Source organism: Phyllostomus discolor, chromosome X (genome assembly GCF_004126475.2).
Source record: "Phyllostomus discolor isolate MPI-MPIP mPhyDis1 chromosome X, mPhyDis1.pri.v3, whole genome shotgun sequence".
Classification (NCBI taxonomy): domain Eukaryota; kingdom Metazoa; phylum Chordata; class Mammalia; order Chiroptera; family Phyllostomidae; genus Phyllostomus; species Phyllostomus discolor.
The window spans coordinates 93,629,665-93,635,723 of NC_050198.1; the positions used below are offsets into that span (position 1 = coordinate 93,629,665).

A 6,059-nucleotide genomic window follows, 5' to 3' on the forward strand; every position below is an offset into this window, starting at 1 on the left:
TCAAGGACCCTTCGCTTGAGTTAATAATATCCATAATTGCTTTTGCCCGTGTCTGAACTAGCCACAGCAACTCCCTTAGAATTCCAGCAGGAATTCTCAAAAACAATGTACGAGGAGGACAGATTACGTGCACAATTCTAATTGATTAGTAGTGACCATTGTATCAGGAATGAAGCACCAACTTTACATCTGAAAAGTGATACTTAAGGCTCTTACCACAAATTATGCACAAAATTGTCGGTCCCCGATTTCTCCTGTTAACTTCGATCCATTGTATACCTAACTCTCTTACATTACCACAGAGGGTACTTGGAACTGTTAATGTGCTCAAATGCCACTGCTGTACTCAATGTTACTAAAGAATCCACCCGTGATGACTTTGTACTAAAAGAGAAGGTCCTTGGGGCAGTTAATGTGTATAAATGCCACTGCTGTTCTTTTGTTACTTAGAACCCGCTAATCCTCGCTTTGCATTAAAACCGGGTCCTTGGAACAATAAATATGATTAAATGGTACTGCTGTACTTTATTCTTTTTTTATCCCCATGCAAAGACATTTTTTTTCATTGCTTTGAAAAAGAAAAGGAAAGAAACATCCCATGTGAGAGAAAAACAATTGGGTCCCTCCTGCACAGGCTCCAATAAGGGATCAAATATACAACCCAGGTATATATGCCCTGACTGGAGATGGAACCAGCAATCTTTTGGTTTAAGGGACTAAGCTCCAATTCACTGAGCCACACCATCCAGACACCGCTGCTGCTCTTATGATAGTACAAAGCCCACTCATCCTCACTTTGCATTAAAACAGGGTCCTTGGGACAGTTAATGTGCTTAAATGCCACTGCTGCACTTTATTCTTTATCCCCGTTTGAGGACATTTTTTCATTGCTTTGAAAGCAAGAGGAAGGGAGAGTGAGAGAAACATTGATGTGAGAGAGAAACATTGATCAGCTGTCTCCTGCACACTCTCCAACAAGGGATTGAATACACAACTTAGGTATATATGCTCTGACCCGAGATGGAACCAGGAACATTTCTGAACCTCCAAACTAGTGAGCCACACTGGCCAGGGCGCCACTGCTGCTCTTATGATACTGCAGAATCCACCCATCTTCATTTCGCATTAAAACAGGGTCCTTTGGGGCAGTTAATGTGCTTAATTTCACTGCTTCTCTTATGTAACTGGACCCACCCATCCTCACTTTGCATTAAAACAGGGTCCATTAGGCAGTTAATGTGCCTAATGCCATTGCTTCTCTTATTACTATAGAACACACATATCCTCATTTTGTATTAAAATAGAGGGTCCTTAAAGCAGGTAATGTGCCTTCTGCCACTGCCGCTCTTATTTTACTATGGATGCTAGTCATCCTTGCTTTGCATTAAAATAGGGCTCTTGGGGCAGTTAATGTGCCTTATGCCATTGCCTCTCTTATGTAACTATGGACCCAGCCATCTTCACTGTGCATTAAAACCGGGTCCTTTGGGTAATCAATGTGCCTTCTGCCATTGCCTCTCTTACATGTAACTATGGATCCACCCATCCTCACTGTGCATTAAAACAGGGTCCTTTGAACAGTTAATGTGCCTAATGCCATTGCCGCTGTTATTACTATAGAACACACATATCTTTACTTTGTATTAAAATAGAGGATCCTTGGGGCAGGTACTGTGCTCTCTGCCACTCTAATTTTACTATGGACCCAAGCCATCCTCACTTTGCATTAAAACAGGGCTCTTGGGGTAGATAATGTGCCTTATGCCATTGCCTCTTATGTAACTATGGACCCACCCATCCTCACTTTGCATTAAAACAGGGTCCATTCAGCAGTTAATGTGCCTAATGCCAATGCCACTGTTATACTATAGAACACACATATCCTCATTTTGTATTAAAATAGAGGGTACTTAAAGCAGGTAATGTGCCTTGTGCCACTGCCTCTCATGTAACTATGGACCCACCCATCCTCACCGAGCATTAAAACTGGGTCCTTGGGGCAGTTAATGTGCCTAGTGCCACTGCCACTCTTATTACACACATAATCCTCACTTTGTATTAAAATAAAGGGTCCTTCAGGCAGTTAGTGTGCCTTCTGCCACTGCTGCTCTTACTACACACAGATCCTCACTTTGTATTAAAATAGAGAGTCCTTTGGGCAGTTAATGTGCTTTCTGCTACTGCAGATCTTATTTTACTATGGACCCAGCCATCCTCACTTTGCATTAAAACCAGGGACCTTGAGGCACTTAATGTGCCTTCTGCTACTGCAGATCTTATTTTACTATGGACTGAGCCATCCTCACTTTGCATTAAAACAGGGTCCTTGAGGCAGTTAATGTGCCTAATGCTACTGCTGCTCTTGCTACACACAGATCCTCACTTTGTATTAAAATAGAGGGTCCTTTGGGCAGTTAATGTGCTTTCTGCTACTGCAGATCTTATTTTACTATGGACCCAGCCATCCTCACTTTGCATTAAAACCAGGGACCTTGAGGCAGTTAATGTGCTTTCTGCTACTGCAGATCTTATTTTACTATGGACCCAGCCGTCCTCACTTTGCATTAAAACCAGGGACCTTGAGGCAGTTAATGTGCTTTCTGCTACTGCAGATCTTATTTTACTATGGACCCAGCCGTCCTCACTTTGCATTAAAACCAGGGACCTTGAGGCAGTTAATGTGCTTTCTGCTACTGCAGATCTTATTTTACTATGGACCCAGCCGTCCTCACTTTGCATTAAAACCAGGGACCTTGAGGCACTTAATGTGCCTTCTGCCACTACCGCTCGGAGGCATCCTCACTTTGCATTAAAACAGGGTCCTTTGTGCAGTTAATGTGCCTAATGCCACTGCTACTCTTACTACACACATCCTCACTTTCTATTAAAATAGAGGGTCCTTGGGGCAGTTAATGTGCCTTCTGCCACTGCCGCTGGGAGCCATCCTCACTTTGCATTAAAACAGGGTCTTTTGTGCAGTTAATGTGCCTAATGCCACTGCTACTCTTATACACACAGATCCTCACTTTCTATTAAAATAGAGGGTCCTTGGGGCAGTTAATGTGCCTTCTGCTATTGCCTCTCTTATGTAACTATGGAGCCCACCCATCCTTTGCATTGAAACAGGGTCCTTGAGGCAGTTAATGTGCCTAATGCCACTGCTGCTCTTACTACACACAGATCCTCACTTTGTATTAAAATAGAGGGTCCTTTGGGCACTTAATGTGCCTTCTGCTACTGCCACTCTTATTTTACTATGGCCCCAGTCATCCTCACTTTGCATTAAAACCAGGGACCTTGACGTAGTTAATATGCCTTCTGCTACCGCCGCTCTTATTTTACTATGGCTCTTATTTTACTATGGCTCTTATTTTACTATGGCTCTTATTTTACTATGGACCGAGCCATCCTCACTTTGCATTAAAACAGGGTCCTTAGTGCAGTTAATGTGCCTAATGCCACTGCTGCTCTTACTACACACATACCCTCACTTTGTATTAAAATAGAGGGTCCTTGGGGCAGGTAATGTGCCTTCTCCTCACTTTGCATTAAAACAGGGTCCTTGAGGCAGTTAATGTGCCTTCTGCTACTGCCTCTCTTATGTAACTATGGAGCCCACCCATCCTCACTTTGCATTAAAACAGAGTCCTTGGGGCAGTCATTGTGCTTAAATGTCACTTTCCTGATGTTATTACAGGACCCACGCATCTTGACTTTGCATTAAAACAGGATATTTGGGGCAGTTAATATAAGTAGTGCCTCTATGTCTTTTAGTTACTATAGAACCTACATATCTTTACTTTTTATTAAAACAGGTGATACACTAATAAGTTCTACAAAATAATATAGCAATGATTTATATCCTGAAAAAAAAAGAGGATCCTTGAGACAGTGAATGTGCTTATATGCCACTGTCGGCCGTTTTCTTAGTCTGGGACCTCATTTGTTTCCTGTATGTGCTTTATCACAGAAGGTACTTGGGACTGTTAATGTGCTTACATATGGTTACTGTCCCTTTTGTTACTCTGAAACCCTGTCTCCCATCTCTGTGTAGCCTGGGAGCAGAATTATTACTGAAATGTGCTTAATTGCAGCTGTGGTGCCTTCTGTTGGTGTCTTTTTTCCAGCCCTTTCCATTCTGCATACAGCAGGGGATGCTTAGGCATGTTAACAGGCTTCATTGCAGCTACTGTCCTTTCTGTTAATCTAGGATCCCATACCCTCCAAGTCCATTTACATTAACTGGGAGTATATTGGCTTTTTTGAAGTAACTTAATTGCAGCAGTGGTCTCTGTTCTTTGTCTAGGTTCCCATCTACCTCCTACTCCTTTACAATACCTGGATGGGCATTTGGGACTGTTAATGTGCTTGATCGGAGCTGTGATCTCTTCCGTAATTCCAAGATCACATTGTGTCCTTTTCCCTTTACCTTACCAAGGAAGGTTTTTGGGACTGTTAAAAGTGATCAGTTGGAGTTTTCCCTTCTGTTAGTCTAGGATCCCACCCCCTCCAACTCACTTTGCATTACTACAGTAAGTAGTTGGGACTGTTAATGTGCTTAAAGGCAGCTACAGTCCGAAGTCAATGCTCTTAAACATCTTTTGGTTAAATGCAGGTATAGTGTCTTGTTAGTTTAGCAACATATTACCTTTAACTTCCATCGTTTGGGACTTACAATTTTAATTGTAGCTGTGGTCCCTTCTGTTAATCTAAGATTCCTTTTCCTCCTACCATGTTTCCTTTACAATACAGGGTACTTGGGACTGTGAAGGTCTATCCCTCCCTGTTACATCTGTTATCCTTACAGAAGAGGATCTGAATACCAAGACTCCTACTTTTGCACCGTTGACGTGCAATTGCTTTTGTCCGTCCTCCTCTGCAGGGGATATAGACCTAACTCATTTTCCTTGTGTTCAGCAGTGGATGCCCTTCACTAAGGACCTTTGTTACTACCATAGTTAAAGTGAATCTTGATAACTGGCCACAACTATGTCTTTCATTTATGACCTCTGTACCTTCTTCATTGTACAAGAGAGTGTGTTAATTACCTGTTACTTTTTTCTGGGACTATTTATGTGCAAAATTTCAATGCTTGGAAAGTTCATGTGCACAAATGTAATTTTGTAAGCATGTCTTATACCAGATTGACTGGACCCTCTTTGCTTTAGCACAGTGAGATGTTGTTCAGCTAATAACCCCTCTTTTTGGACTTCAGTGTTCAAAGTTGCAATTGTCCTTCTGTTGTGTTGGAGGACAATTATGTCCCCTTATTCCCCCTTTGCATTAGGGGCACATTAACCATGAATGAGCTCTTCTCTTGAGATTATTAATGTGCATAATTAATTGTATTTGTCTGTGGACTTTGGCAGTAGGAAAGGATGCTCTGTGCCCCTACCACTGCCTTTGAATTACTGCTGAGGAGTGGTATCATGACATCAGCTCTTGAACAGTTATCCAAAGTACTGATTATTATGTATGACCCTATACCTTTGTATACATCAGGGATACTGACTCACCAAGGCCCCTTTTTTGGACTGTTAATTTGAATATTTGCAATTACCTATGCCTTTTTCTATTACAGTAGGATATCATTCCCTTACACTCTCTGCATTACTGCAGGGGCTGCTGACCCCACAAAACTTCTAGGAATATTAATAGGCACATAGCAATTAGCAATGGGTTTTTCCTCCCTGGCCTTGTTAGGAAAGCACCCCCAGCCCCAATTTCCCATGGCACCATAAAGTATAAACATTACAGTATGCTCTGAACTTGTCCTTCAAACAGCAATCCAGACTCCCCCTCCTTTTACATTGTTCCAGAGCATAAAATTCCTAGTAGTCCTGATGTTACCCTTCCTCTCCTGACCTCTTGCCTGTCCTTGGACCCTAATGGACTATTAACCAGTTTCAGGTGTCCAGGTGTCCAGCCATTACATAATATTGTGGGCCCTGCCCCGCCCCGCCCCACCCTGCCCCACCCTGCCCCGCCCCATCCCTCCCCTCCCCGCCCCACCCTGCCCTGCTCCTTTTGTATTATTGGTGAGGATTGTTGACTGGTCA

The 6,059-nt window shown here is 42.7% G+C and overlaps 1 long non-coding RNA gene across 1 annotated transcript; it reads left to right on the forward strand.

Moving 5' to 3' along the window:
- The first annotated feature begins 3,221 nt into the window (after positions 1-3,221).
- On the forward strand, positions 3,222-3,875 carry LOC118498380. Its single transcript, XR_004900882.1, has 2 exons — positions 3,222-3,302; positions 3,568-3,875. It is a non-coding gene; the product is annotated as an uncharacterized LOC118498380 (long non-coding RNA).
- The last annotated feature ends 2,184 nt before the right edge of the window (positions 3,876-6,059 follow it).